This window comes from Leptonychotes weddellii, chromosome 15 (assembly GCF_054177405.1).
Source record: "Leptonychotes weddellii isolate Sample4059 chromosome 15, ASM5417740v2, whole genome shotgun sequence".
NCBI classification, from domain to species: Eukaryota; Metazoa; Chordata; class Mammalia; order Carnivora; family Phocidae; genus Leptonychotes; species Leptonychotes weddellii.
This window is the reverse complement of record NC_138383.1, coordinates 35,031,125-35,046,039: the sequence shown is the minus strand read 5'-3', so window position 1 is coordinate 35,046,039 and position 14,915 is coordinate 35,031,125. Positions and strand designations below refer to the sequence as shown.

The window sequence follows — 14,915 nt, the reverse complement described above, 5'->3', positions numbered from 1 at the left end:
TCTCTCCACAGGAATGAAGGCAGCTCCCAGACAGCCAGGGAAGACTCAAGTTATGGCAAGGTTGGTTATTATTTGGTCTTAAGAAGAATAAATCAAGCAAGACCTTTTTAGCTAAAGCCACTGGCCTCTTAGCGAGAGTTCAAATTTAACTGGGGGTGGGGGGAGAGAAAAGAAATCAACTGTGGCATACGTCCACAGATGAGGTGACTTGGGAGCACACAAGGCATTTCCATTTTCCTTGCTGGCCACCCTCTCTCTCCATCTTCCCCTCTTCCTCTCCCACAGTCTCAGCTACCACCAAGAACTACTCTGGGATCATCAGACTCGGAGCTCTTAGGCTGAGATATTGAGGTCCTGAATCCTGGTGAAGTGAATAGGCCAGCAGGACCACACCCACCAATAAAATAAGATCCAGATGACAGGACTAGGGGACTTCTTGTAACTGCAGGGATGGGTTAATTTGTGGGAAATGTAAATGTGCAAATGAATGATACCAGCTAGAAAACATCTTTGCTAGCACTGAGTTTCCAGAGACAAGCAAGTCACATCACGGCTCTGGTCTCCAAGTCCTCATCTGTAAAATGTATCCTTCCAATTCATTCTACCGACATTTCTTTCTTTCTTTCTTTCTTTCTTTTTTTAAAGTTTCTATTTATTTGACAGAGAGAGACACAGTGAGAGAGGGAACACAAGCAGGGGGAGTGGGAGAGGGAGAAGCAGGCTTCCCACTGAGCAGGGAGCCCGATGTGGGACTCGATCCCAGGACCCCGGGATCATGACCTGAGCCGAAGGCAGATGTTTAACAACTGAGCCCCCCAGGCGCCCCTCTACAAACATTTCTTGAGCACCTGCTCTGTGCCAGGCCCTGTGCTGGGCACTGAGGGAAGGCCAGGAGGATCTCAATTACCAGAAGAAACAAAGAAAGAACAAAAGAAGAGAATATTTATTTAATACCTTTTCCCCCAGGCATTAGCATAGGCAAAATGGACACAACGATGAATAAAAATGCATAGTGAGGCTTATGGTTTTAGATATATGACTTACTAGAAAACCTGAAAACCCTCCCACTAATAAACACTTAGAAATTCTGGATAAAATATAATAGACATCCTTTTTAAAATAAACAGAACTAAGTTCTCAAGTAAATAAGGAAATCCACAGTGGCCAGACATTGAGATGGGACTAAATATCACAGGGCTAAGCTTTTGAGTTAATGCTGTAGTTGTAAGTTGGGGAACCCTACCCCTGTGCCCCCCAAACTCCCAAGCTGGTAAAATAACACAGTAAGAGAGCAACATTCTCAGGACAGTGATACTCCCAGGATTCTGAAGAGTACGCTGTCAGCCACGGCTTCATGTGATTCCCACAGACGGAACACTGCTGTAGATGAGCCCATCGTCTGAAGTTACAAGATGGGTGAGCAAGAATCTAACAAATAAGCAACTGGATTTATTCTATCCCTCGGGATTTCGTCCATTAGAACAAACAGCATATCAACTACAAAATAAATATGTCCTTTTTTTTTTTTTGCCCATTGGAACACTTCATGAATTTGCATATCATCCTTGCAACCCAATTTTAGTATAGGTGTTGCCGAAGCCAGCACCAAAATAAGGACGTCTTAAATAATTAACAACATAAAAGGCATTTTAAAAAGGAAAAAGATAGTTTCTAAAACAAGCGTATTTGAGGGGCGCCTGGATGGCTCAGTCGTTAAGCGTCTGCCTTCGGCTCAGGTCATGATCCCAGGGTCCTGGGATCGAGCCCCGCATCAGGCTCCCTGCTCAGTGGGGAGTCTGCTTCTCCCTCTCCCACTCCCCCTGCTTGTGTTCCCTCTCTTGCTGTCTGTCAAATAAATAAAATCTTTAAAAAAGTAAAATAAAATAAAACAAGCGTATTCGGAAAATATCCAACTTGAACTGTTAGAAAAATCTAGAAAGTCACTGAAATTACAAACCCAGTGGGTAAGCTAAAGAGCAGATTAAATGCAGCTGAAGGAAGATTGGCACACGGGAAAACATAGCTCTACCTTATTGTTTCTTATGCAATACTTACCCTTTATAAAGTATAATGTTGTTGTAAGTTGTACTGTCATTTTGAGACTAACCAAAGGATAAACAAAGAGAAATTGATTATTTTAAACACATGTGTAATAAACTTTTTAACATTAACTGTCAAACATGCCTTATTTTACTTTTGAACAGACTAGCTTCTGGCATCATATATTTCAAACCTTATTTCTTCTTCAATAACCGTACACTTCCAAAGCCGAACATCATAAGACCTGTTACCACAGTACACAGTCCCAGGCAAACTGAAACAGCTCGCAATGGTCGTATTCCCAGAAGTTCATTCCAAAACCAGGCTGGCTGGCTATCCCTTCCCTATACATGGTAGTGACTGAAAACAATCTAAATGTACACCATTGGGCTGGATGGCCTACTGTCGATTTGCAAACACCATCACTTCTTTTAAGTCAGAGAATTACTTTTCCCAGTATGGCTCCAGGTTAGAGTTCGCCAGTGAGAGAAATGGGAGCAAGATTGGAAGAGGGAAGAGAAGGTGAAATAATAGCAGTTTTTTTTTTCCAGAAGGTCGTGGCAGTCAGACATGACTTCGAAATTTCTCCACAAGCTACCACTTTGAGGTTGTGCAGAAGGAGCAGTTCCCAGCCTTTCCACAAACTCACTTCACAGTCATAGAGTGGTTTCTCAGACTGTTGCACAATCAGGGGCTTCTCCCAGCCTCTCCCACCCACCCTTCCCATGCCAGGCCAGAGGTATAGCTATTACACAGATCCATAGAGAGGCTAATAGTTTGGCTGGATCAACAGGGACTTTGGAAAAATAAGACTGAACAGTTGGTGACAAAGATATAGAGGTGTAAGGATAGAGCTCTCCAAATGAGCATATTTGGGTGGGGTTGCTCAGCAGAGGAGTGTTCCAACAACCAGTGGGAAAGATAACCCATTCTATGGATGTCAGTCAGCCTTCCCTCCAGCCACTCTGTCCTTGCTCAAGGTGCTCATCAACAAAATGGCCATGGTAAAGAGATGGAGGTTGTGCATGGGCTCCAGCAAGAGGGGCCCCTCCTCACCAAGGCCAGTCTGGCTAAAGTCTCTGGTGAGTGTCCAACCTCTGACCAAAAGGCTAACACTGAGCCCTGAATACAGCACTATTTTTCAGAGGGATAAACTAGGCCATGTGATGGAACACCAATGACATTGAACTAATTTCATCATAGAGAGGACAGTTCATGGAAGCTGACAATCTGTATGGAAGAGTACAGGACCCGTGGAAACCTATCATGCTTGAAGAATAAGAAGGGAGGATCTGTCTTACCAGATATCAAGGTAAAGCTACAGTAATTAAAATAGTCTGGTATTGGTACGGGAGTAGACAAAGAGAAGAGAGTGCCCAGAAACCAACGTGAGCATATATGGAAGCTGGATTTATGACAGAACAGACACTACAGATTAGTAAACAAAACAAAACAAAATGGATAGACCATAACAAATAAGACGGCCACACTTGGTTACCCATATGGAAAAAAATTAAAATTAATTCCCCCTTCATGTCCTACATAAAAATCAATTCAAAGTAGATTTAGGGGCGCCTGGGTGGCTCAGTCGGTCAAGCATCCAACTCTTGATTTCGGCTCAGGTTGTGGTCTCAGGGTTGTGAGATGGAGCCCCGCGTCAGGCTCTGCACTCAGTGGGGGAGTCTGCTTGAGATTCTCCCTCCCTCTCCCTGTGACCCTCCCCTGTGCTCTTGCTCTCTCTCTCTCAAAAAAACAAAAACAAAAAAACAAAAAACAAAGTAGACTTAAATACAACTGTGAAAGATAAAACTTTAATAAAAAGTAGAACACAGTATAGGATAATCATTTTAGGTCCTCAGGGTATAGAGGGACTTCTTAAGGTACATAAAAGCACTACCTTAAAGCAACAACAACCAAAGTAAATAAATTAAGAATTTCTGGTTTCCCAGAGACTGCATGAAGAATGAGAAAAAAACAAGCCACAAACTTGGAGATGACAATTGCAATACATATTACAAAGGAGTCATTTCCAGAACATGAAAAGAATGCTTATAAATCGATAAGAACAAAAATAACCCCAAAGAACATAGATGAAGGGCAAAAAACAGAATTATACTGAGAAGACAAATGCCTAATAAACATGAGAACGTGCTCAGTGTAATTGAGAATAAAGGAAATGCAAATTAAAAGCAAAATGCCAAAATTAAAAGTTTAAACACACACACATGCAGAATGCCATGACATTCCACACTCACCAGTTTGGCAAAAATTAAAGCACTGACAATACCAAGTGTTAACAATTATGGGAAGCAAAAGAAACTCATATATTGAAAGTAGGAATGTAAATTGGTACCACCACTAATTGCTGGGTAAGAATAAAGTTGAACATGCCCTATGAACCCTATGACCCAGAAGTCCCAAAGTCCCAATGATGGGCGTATAATCACCAAACACTGAAAACATCACAAGTGTCCATAATGAGATTAGATTTATATATTGGGATATATTCAAACAATGAGTCCACTGTTTGTACTGTACTATAGTGGAGTGGGTGAACCCCAGTGCTGCTCAGCAATGTGAATTAACTTCAAACACATTAATTTGAAGGGAAAAAAACAAATCACAGAAGACTAGATACAGTATGATTCCATTTATCTACACTTTGAAAGCAGGCAAGATGAAATAATAGATTCCTTAAAATATGTGTGGGAAAACTATTCAGACAAGCAATGGAAGCATCAACACAACATTCAGAATAGTGACTATGCGGGGAGCAGGGCCGAATGCACTTGAGCAGAGCACAGAGGGAGCATATTAGGTATTAGATAATGTCCTAATTGTCATCCTGAGTGCTCAGTACATCATTCTTAGATGTGTGTCTTATATACTCTTTTAGGTATAATGCACAATAAAAGCAAACATGCAGAGGGTTAAAGCAAGTGCCAAAACTGAAGCCACAAAAATGGTCCATTACACATAATATCTGGTATGTTCTAATAGTAGCCATGGTAGCTTTAAACGGTCCTGACAGGTCAAACAATTTGAGAAAAAGAACATAATTTAATAGTATATTTATTAACTTATTTCTTAAGATACAATTTCATTTTTATTTACTTATTTATTTTTAAGTAGACTCCATGCCCAGCATGGAGCCCGACTCAGGGCTTGAACTCACAACCCTGAGATCAAGAACAGAGCTGAAGTCAAGAGTCAGATGTTCAACCGACTGAGCCACCCAGGTGCCCCAAGATGTAATTTCAGTGGTGAGCAAATGAATTGGTAAAGTTGCAGATAAATCTAATTGGTCCATGGCAAACATTAATTATTATCATGAATAATGTAAGGATATTAAAATAAGGTATCACCAAAAAACTAGAAAACAGTATAGTAAGCTAGGACAGAAGTGATGATCATAGAAAGGATTAAATGGTTTGGGAAGAATACAGAGATATTGATTGTTACCTTGTGAGGTCAAGTGTATATATTAAATTTTAAGTGGAACCTCTAAAAAAAAACAGAGAATGCACAGCTTCTACAGTAGTAAAGAAAAAAGTGAAAAAAGAAACAACTAGATTGATCCAAATGAGATAGGAAGTGGAAAAAGGGAAAGGAAAAGCTGAGACCCTAGGACGAACAAAATAAAACAATATAAATAAGCCCATCTATCATACATGTTAACCAAAATAAGAAAATCATTACAAAAATATCAGTAATCACAGTGTATTTTAAAATACTAGATTATTCACTTGGGAGATAGAGATTCTCTGATTAGATTAAGAACAAAAGCTGGAAATTTGCTGTTTACAAAAGACACTTAAAACACAAGGACTCAGAAAATTGGAATTTTTTTAAAATGATAAACAATGAGCTAGGCAAATATTAATCAAAAGAAAGCTGGTATAGTCAAACAATATCTGACAAACTATACTTTAAGACCAAAGCATTATGAGAAATAAAGACAGTTACTACATAATAATTAAAGAATAATTAAAGAAAAAAGTTCATCAGAAAGGTAGATTTCTGAACATATGTGCATCTAGGTAATACAGTCTCAGAATATTTAAAGCAAAAATTGACAGAACTACAAGAAATTTATAGTCTATAATCATAGTGGGAGAGTTTAGCACATCTCTTAGAAATTGAAATATCAAGGAGAAAAACAACTTAGGCTTTAGAAGATTTTAACAACACAATAAGTTTAATCTAATAACATAAGTAGAATTGTACGACCAACAGCTAGAGAATACACGTTATTAAAGCATCTGTGAAGATTTTCAAAATTGATCGTGTACTATACTACAAAGAAAATGAAGAATCTATCATACAGACTACATTCTCTTATCACAACTCAATTAAATTCAAAATCAGTACGTAATAATAGTTTTCAAAGTCCAATATGTTTGGGAAATGTAAAAACACAGTTCTATCCAACAAATGGATCAAAGAAAAAATCAAAACGCAAAATAAAAAATATTTACAAGGGGCACCTGGGTGGCTCAGTCCGTTAAGCGTCTGACTCTTGGTTTCAGCTCAGGTCATGATCTCAGGGTCATGAGATCGAGAACCCCATCAGGCTCCACACTGGGCATGGAACCTGCTCAAGAGTCTCTCCCTCCACCTCTCCCCCCTTTCTCTCTCTTTAAAAAAAAAAAATTACAACCTAACATATTGATCCTAAAGTTTATGTGGAAGAACAAGGACAATAAATAAACAAGCAAATTTTGGAGAACAAAGTAGGATGACTTATCCTACCAGATAGCCAGACATTTTACGAATTATAGTAATTAGTACAGGATGGCATTGGCATAGGGATAGAAAAATAAACCAATGGCACAGAATGGAGCCCAGAAACAAGTCTCAGTCCATGTGGAAACCTCATATATGAAAGAGCATTACAATAGGGCAATGGGGTGATGCTCTAGTCAATAGTAGTGTTGGCAATATTAGTTATCCAAATGGGAAATGGGGGAAAAATAGATTCTTATCTCACACAGTTGATACAAATCAATTTCAGGTGAATTAAAACTCCAAATGTGAAATGCAAAGTTTAAAACCTTCAGATGGGAAGTGAAGAAAATCTGCATGACCTCAGAAAAAGATTTCTTAAAGCAAGCATAAATCATAAGGAAAAAGATTATTAAATCTGATGACAGATAATGCCCTTAACAGAATTAAAAGATGAAACACAGTATTTCTCATAAAGTCAAACATGAACCTTCCCTATGGCTCCAGCAATTCCACTCTGAGGTGTTTCCCCAAGAGAAATGAAAGCATATGTGCACAAAAACACAGGTGCAAGAACGTTGATGGCCGTTTTATTCATAGTAGCCAAAACCTGAAACCACCTCAGTGTCCATCAGTGGGACACTGGGTAAACCTATTATAGTACATTCATACAATGGAAATCTATTCAGCAATAAAAAAGAAATTTATGCAAGATGGATGAATCTTAAGAACATTACGCTAAGCAAAAGAAGCCAGGCACGCAGTATGATTTCATTTATATTAAGTTCTAAATCAGACAAAATTAATACATGGAAAAAAGTGCAAACAGTGGTTGCCTCAGAAGGAGCACAAAGGATCTTACTGGGGAGACAGAGGAGTGGGTTACATGGCTATATGCATTTTTCAAAATCTATCAAACCGTCCCATTTACAATTGCACCAAAAATAATAAAATACCTAGGATAAACTTAACCAAGGAGGTGAAAGACCTGTACCTTGAAAACTATAAAACATTGATGAAAGAAATTGAAGATGGGGGTACCTGGGTGGCTCAGTCAGCTGAGCGTCTGCCTTGGGCTCAGGTCATGATCTCGGGGTCCTGGGATCGAGCCCCACATTGGGTTCCCTGCTCGGTGGGGAGTCTGCTTCTCCCTCTCCCTCGGCCCTTCCCCCTGCTTGTGCTCGCTCTCTCTCTCCCAAATGGATAAATAAAATCTTTAAATGTATATATATTTTTTTAAAGAAAGAAATTGAAGATGACACAAACAAATGGAAAGTTATCCCATGCTCGTGGATTGGGAGAACAAATACTGTTAAAATGTCCACACTACCCAAAATAATCTACAGATTTAATGTAATCCTTATCAAAATTCCAAAAGCACTTTTCACAGAACTAGAACAAATAATCCTAAAATTTGTACAAAACCACAAAAGACCCAGAAGAGCCATAGCAACCTTGAAAAAGAACAGACTGCTGGAAAGATGATGGAGTAGGAAGACCCTGTGCTCACCTCATCCTGCTGGTACACCTACATAACACTCCCATCAGCATAAATAATCCAGAACATGACCTGAACACTGGCAGAGCAGACTTTCCACAGCTAAACATAGAGAAGAGGCCACATGAAAGAGGGTAGAAAGGGCAGAGCTGAGGTGGGGTGCTAAACGAACTCATGGGGGATCAGGGAGGGAAGGAGCCACAGGCGCGGAGAGGGGAGAGAAACAGACCCTCACATCAGGGAAGCCAGAGCGGGGAAGATGAATCCCCATAACATTAGGCTTTGAAAACCAGAGGGGCTGAATTTTGTAAGTTCTTACAACCAGTGGGACTTAAAACCTGGAATTTTAAAAATCAGTGGGTCAGTTTGCGGAGAGCCAGGAGGGCCAGAGGAAGACAACCAGCAGTTTGAAAAATGCCTGGGGCATTTGTTGTTTACTTCTCTCAGAGCACGTGGTGAGATTGGTGGGGGACTCCTCCAGGAACAAAGGAGCTGGCAGGTGCCATTTCTCTCCCCTGCCCCCCAGCCTAGACACCCGGCCACCTCTGGGAACCATGCAGCAACAACACTGGCTTGCACTGCCATCTCACCTCCCCCACTCCAAGCTGTGCTTCTGTGGATTCAACCCTCCAAACTAGCCTGCCTCAGTCCAGTGCTGCAGGGCCCCTCCCACAGGGGACCAATAGCACACAAACCTTGCTAACCCTTCCCCTCCGGCTCCTGTGCACAGTGTGAATCCCACCCCCGTCAGTCCCCTCTTGGCCAGAGCCCATCCAAAGAAGTACCACAAGCCTGGCAGTGTGCAAGCAGCCCAGACAGGGGCCAGCACCACTCCAAAGTGACTCCTTCCCCTGGGGAGGGGGAAAGATAACCACACACACACCAGTCCAACTGCAGCCCAAGCAGTGGGCTAGGGGCAGACAGCAGGTCTGACTGAAGGACCCATTCACCAATAAAAGCTTCTCAGGGACAACATAGGGAAAGTGCCCTGCTGTTTGGTGCTACTTCATCTCTGGCAAACTCCTGGTCTGACTCAACTCAAGCCCTAGGTGGCCCCACACTGGCCCAATAACCACACAGAGATCATATCCTGCCCACAACAGGCAAAGAGGGACATTGCAGATGACTGGACTGAAAGCAAACACAGCTCAGCCACAAGGGTGCAGGGTGCAAGCAACATACATAGGAGACACCCCTGAAGTGCCATTTTCTGGTAAAAAGGAGACATTGCATTGAGGGGCTCTACAGGACCTCTTCTTCATAAGGCCACTACTTTCAAGAGCAGGAGATGTCGCTGATTTTCCTAACACACAGAAACAGACACCTAGTTATACAAAATGAGGAGACAGAGGAATATGTCCCAAATGAAAGAACATAACAAAATCATAGCAAGACACCTAAGTGAAATGGAGATAAGTAATATGCCTGATAGAGAACTTAAAATAATGATCATAAAGATACTCACTGGACTTGAGAAAAGAGTGGAGGACATCAGTGAGACTCTTAACAAAGAGATAAAAAAGAACCTATCAGAGATGAACACCACAATACATGAAATAAAAAAGTACACTAGATGGAATAAATAGTAGACAAGAGGAAGCAGAAGAATGGATCAGAAACCTGGAGTCCAGAGTAATGGAAATTAATCAGGCTGAGCCAGTGAGAGGGAAAAAAATTATGCAAAATGAGAATAGACTTCGGGAACTCAGTGACTCCATCAAGCATAGTAACATTTACATTATAGGGATCCCAGAAGGAGAAGAGAGAGAAAAGGGCACAGAAAGTTTATTTGAAGAAAAAATAACTGAAAACTTCCTGAATCTGGAGAAGGAAACAAAAATCCATATCCAGGAGCAGAGATTCCCCAACAAAATCATCTCAAAGAGGTCCACACCGAGATACATAGTAATTAAAATGGCAAAAAGCAGTGATAGAGAATTAAAAAAAAAAAAAAAAGGCAGCAAGAGAAAAGAAAAGAAAGTAGTTACATACAAAGGAAACCCCATAAGACTATCAGCTGATTTTTTAGCAAACACTTTGCAGGCCAGAGGGAGGGGCATGATATAATCCAAAAGTGATGAAAAGAAAAAAATCTGCGCCAAAAATACTCTATCCAGCAAGACTATCATTCAGAATAGAAGGAGAGATAGAGTTTCCCAGACAAACAAGAGTTAAAGTTAAATTCATGATCACTAAACCAGGAGCAAAACCAGTCGCTTCCCCATCACACATGGTGCCATGGGCCTGTTGGTTCCAAATCCACAGCCCAGCCACCCTCCTGCCTGGGTCAGTGTGCACTGCCTACTGCCTGCTCAACACCAAGTCAACACACCTTCACCTCAGATCAACAGAGACTCAAACTGAGACTCTCTCACTCCAACTTCAGCCCCTGTACTCAAATGTGTGCACAAAAATGGGCATAATTATAACAGCAGAATGAAGCAACCCAAATGACAATGCTAATTCTGCCGAATATATGGTAGATAAAAGGAGTGTACTAGGCTGGGAACATCTCCAACAAGCACATGGAAGAACAATACATACAGCATGATTCCAGTAACTACAAAAATCAACAGCCCCCCCCCCCAAATAAAAGAAAAAGAAGAACAAAGCTGGAGGCATCACAATCCCAGATTTCAAGATATACTACAAATCTGCAATAATCAAAACAGTGTGGCATTGGCACAAAAATAGACACATAGGTCAGTGGAACAAAATAGAGAGCAAGAAATAACCCCATGATTATATATGATCAATTAATGTTTGACAAAGGAGGCAAGAATATGCAATGGGAAAAAGTCTCTTCAACAAATGTGGCTGGGAAAACTGGACAGCTACATGCAAAAAAAAAAAAGAAAGAAAGAAACTGGACCACTTCTCATACCATAAAAATAAATCCAATCAAAGTGCATTAAAGGTCTAAATGTGAGACCTGAAATCTAAAAATCCTAGGAGAGAGCACAGACAGTAATTTCTCTAACATTAGCCAGAGCAACATTTTTCTAGATATGTCTCCTGAGGTAAGGGAAACAAAAGCAAAAACAAACTATTGGCACTAAATCAAAATAAAAAGCTTCTGCACAGTGAGGGACCAATCAACAAAACTAAAAGGCAACCTTCAGAATGGGAGAAGATATTTACAAATGACATATCTAATAAAGGCTTAATATCCAAAATATATAAAGAACTTGTAAAACTCAACACCCAAAAAACAAATAATCCAATTTAAAAATGAGCCTGGGTAGCTCAATAGGTTAAGCATCCAACTCCTGATTTCAGCTCAGGTCATGATCTCAGGGTGTTATGGTATTGGGCCCCCCCTCCTCGCCCCCGCCATCAGGCTCTGCTCTGGGCATGGAGCCTGCTTAAGATTCTTTCTCTCCCTCTCCCTCTCCCCACCTCTCTTCCTCTCAATAAATAAATAAATTAAATTAAATAAAAATGGGCAGGAGACATGAACAGATATTTCTCAAAAAAAGACATACAGATGGCCAACAGACACATGAAAAGATTCTGAACATCACTCATCATCAGGGAAATGCAAATCAAAACCACAATGAGATATCACCTGCAGAATGACTAAAATCAACAACACAAGAAACAACAAGTGCTGGCAAGGATGTGGTAAAAAGTACACTATTGGTGGGAGTCAAACTGGTCCAGTCAGTGTGGAAAACAATATGGAGTTTCCTCAAAAAGTTAAAAATAGAATTACCATATGATCCAATAATTGTACTACTGGGTATATACCCAAAGAAAATGAAAACACTAATTCAAAAGGATATATGCATCCTAATGTCTATTGCAGCATTATTTACAAAAGCCAAATTATGGAAAGAGTCCAGTGTCCATCAATGAATGAATGGATAAAGAAGATATGGTATATGTATACAATAGAATATTCATCCATAAAAAAGAATGAAATCTTGCTATTTGCAACAAGATGGATGGATCTGAGGGTATAATGCTAATCAAAATAAGTCAGTCAGAGAAAGACAAATTCCATATGATTTCACTCATATGTGAAATTTAAGAAACAAAACAAATGAACAAAGAAAAAAAAAAAAGACAAACCAAGACACACACTCTTAACTATAGAAAACAACCTGATGGTTACCGGAGGGGAGGTGGATGGGGGGATGGGTGAAATAGGTGATGGGGATTAAGGATCACTTATGATGAGCACTGAGTAATATATAGAATTGTTAAATCACTATATTGTACACCTGAAACTAATATAACACTGTATGTTAATTACACTGGAATTAAATTTTTTTAAAGATTTTATTTTATTTACTTATCAGAGAGAGCGAGAAAGAGCACAAGCAGGGGGAGCGGCAGGCAGAGGGAGAAGCAGACTCCCCACTGAGCAGGGAGCCCGATGCGGGACTCGATCCCAGGACCCTGGAATCATGACCTGAGCCGAAGGCACATACTCAACCAACTGAGCCACCCAGGGGTCCCTGGACTTAAAAATTTTTTAAAAGAATGAAATCTTGCCATTTGCAATGACATGGATGGAGCTAGAGAGTATAATGCTAAGTGAAATAATTAGAGAAAGACAAATACCATATGAAATCACTCATATGTGGAATTTAAGAAACAAAACAAACGAACAAAGAAGAAAAGAGACCAAAAAAAGACTCTTAACTATAGAGAACAAACTAATGGTTACCAGAGGGGAGATGGTAGGGGGATGGGGGAAATAGGTGATGGGGATTAAGAGTACACTTAAAAGAGTTGGATGCTTAATCGACTGAGCCACCCAGCTGCCCCAAGAGTACACTTAGCTTGATGAGCACCAAGTAATGTATAGAATTGTTGAGTCACTATATTGTATACCTCAAACCACTGTATGTTAATTCTAGTGGAATTAAAATTCTAAAAAATAAGACAAAACAAAACAAACATCTATCAAACTGTAGCAATTAAGATTTGTGTATTTCACTGTATTTAAAAAACAAACAAAAAAATTCCCAAGCCCCATTCTCCCCCACCAAAAAAAGACAAACTACAGCCTGGGAGAAGATATTTGCCTACCAAGCGGTTCATGTTCAAAACCTATAAAACAAAATAAAACAAAAAACACTGCAAATCAATTCTGGAGGAAAACCACCAAATATAATAGACAAAAGATATGAACAGGCAATTCACTGAAGGGAATACATTTGAAAATATGCTCGACCCCATCAGCAGTCAGGAAAATAACAAGATGTCACATCATGGGCATGGGAGGCACAGTTTTTGAAGTCTGAGTCTCCTGAGCACTAGTGAGATTGTGGAGAAGCTGACATTTGGATAACCCTGCTGTGGGAATGCAGATGGGCAACACCTAGGAAAAATATAGATGCACATACCTCGTGACCCAGCAATCCCCGGCAGGCGTGCTCCTGGTGGTCCTCAGCTGGGTAGGCATCTGCATCTTCCATGTGGGGACACGGGGGAATCCTCACTTCAACACTGTGTGTAATGGGACAAAAAGGAGAAAGAGAGGCGGGCAGGTGAGGAAAGGCAAACTAAATGTCCCTCCCATCTATCAACAGGAGGATGGATAAAGTATGGTGTGTCTACACAACAGAATAACAATCATTAGTGAAAATGAATGAATTTCAGGGTACACATCGTGTCAGAACAAAATGGTAAGCAAAAAAAAAAAAAAAGAAAGAAAAAGCAGATCACAGAAAAACACAAACTGTATTTTTCCATTTATATAAAGTTTTTTTTAATTATTTATTTATTTGTTTGTTTGTTTGTTTGAAAGAGAAAGAGAACAAGTAAGGTGAGGGGCAGAGGGAGAAGCAGGCTCCCCACTGAGCAGGGAGCCTGATGCGGGGCTCGATTCCAGGACCCCGAGATCATGACCTGAGCTGAAGGCAGATGCCCAACTGATTGAGCGGCCCAGGCACCCCTCCATTTATATAAAGTTTTAAAAAAACAGCAAAACTAAACAACTTAATGTTTAGAGAAACAAATATATTAGGTAGAAGTATAAAGAAAAGCAAGTATAAAGAAGTATAAAGAAAAGCAAGAAAATCACACACACAATTCAGGGTAACGGTACAGCTGAGGGAGGGTGGCAGAAGCGAGGAGGTGGGCTTCTAAGGAGACTTTAAAAGTACTGGTTATATTCTTTTTCCTAAACTGGGTGGTGGGTACATAGGTGTTCACTGTTTCATTACTCCTTAGACATTACATGTATTTTATAAATAGTTGCATCTACTTAATATTTAAACAGTGAATAAAAGTAAGTTTTTCTAGACCAGCATCAAAACTTAGAGGCCTTCGGTCATGTTTATCAGCTTATCTTTAAAAAAGTACCTGAGGCAAATATGGCAGATGGTGAGACCGGACAAAGTTGGGGACTGGGCACACAGGTGTTCATTAGTCTCCCAAAATATTTAATAGTAAATGCTCTTTAAGAAGAAAAACACAGGGCGCCTGGGTGGCTCAGTCATTAAGCGTCTGCCTTCAGCTCAGGTCATGATCCCAGGGTCCTGGGATCGAGTCCGGTATCCGGCTCCTTGCTCAGCGGGGAGTCTGCTTCTCCCTCTCCCTCTGCCTGCTGCACCCCCTGCTTGCTCTCTCTCTCTCTCTCTGTCAAATAAAATCTTGAAAAAAAAAATATAAGGATCTCTCTGCTCTTGCCTAGCTT

The 14,915-nt window shown here is 40.3% G+C and overlaps 1 long non-coding RNA gene across 2 annotated transcripts in view; it reads right to left on the bottom strand.

The window, feature by feature from the left end:
* Nucleotides 1-13,725, bottom strand: part of LOC145717389 (uncharacterized) — an 87,657-nt gene extending 73,932 nt beyond the window's left edge. For both annotated transcript variants that reach the window (XR_014140569.1, XR_014140570.1), the window contains exon 1: nt 13,621-13,725. This is a non-coding gene — a long non-coding RNA (uncharacterized LOC145717389). The remainder of the gene's footprint in view (nt 1-13,620) is intronic.
* Between the last annotated feature and the right edge of the window lie 1,190 nt (nt 13,726-14,915).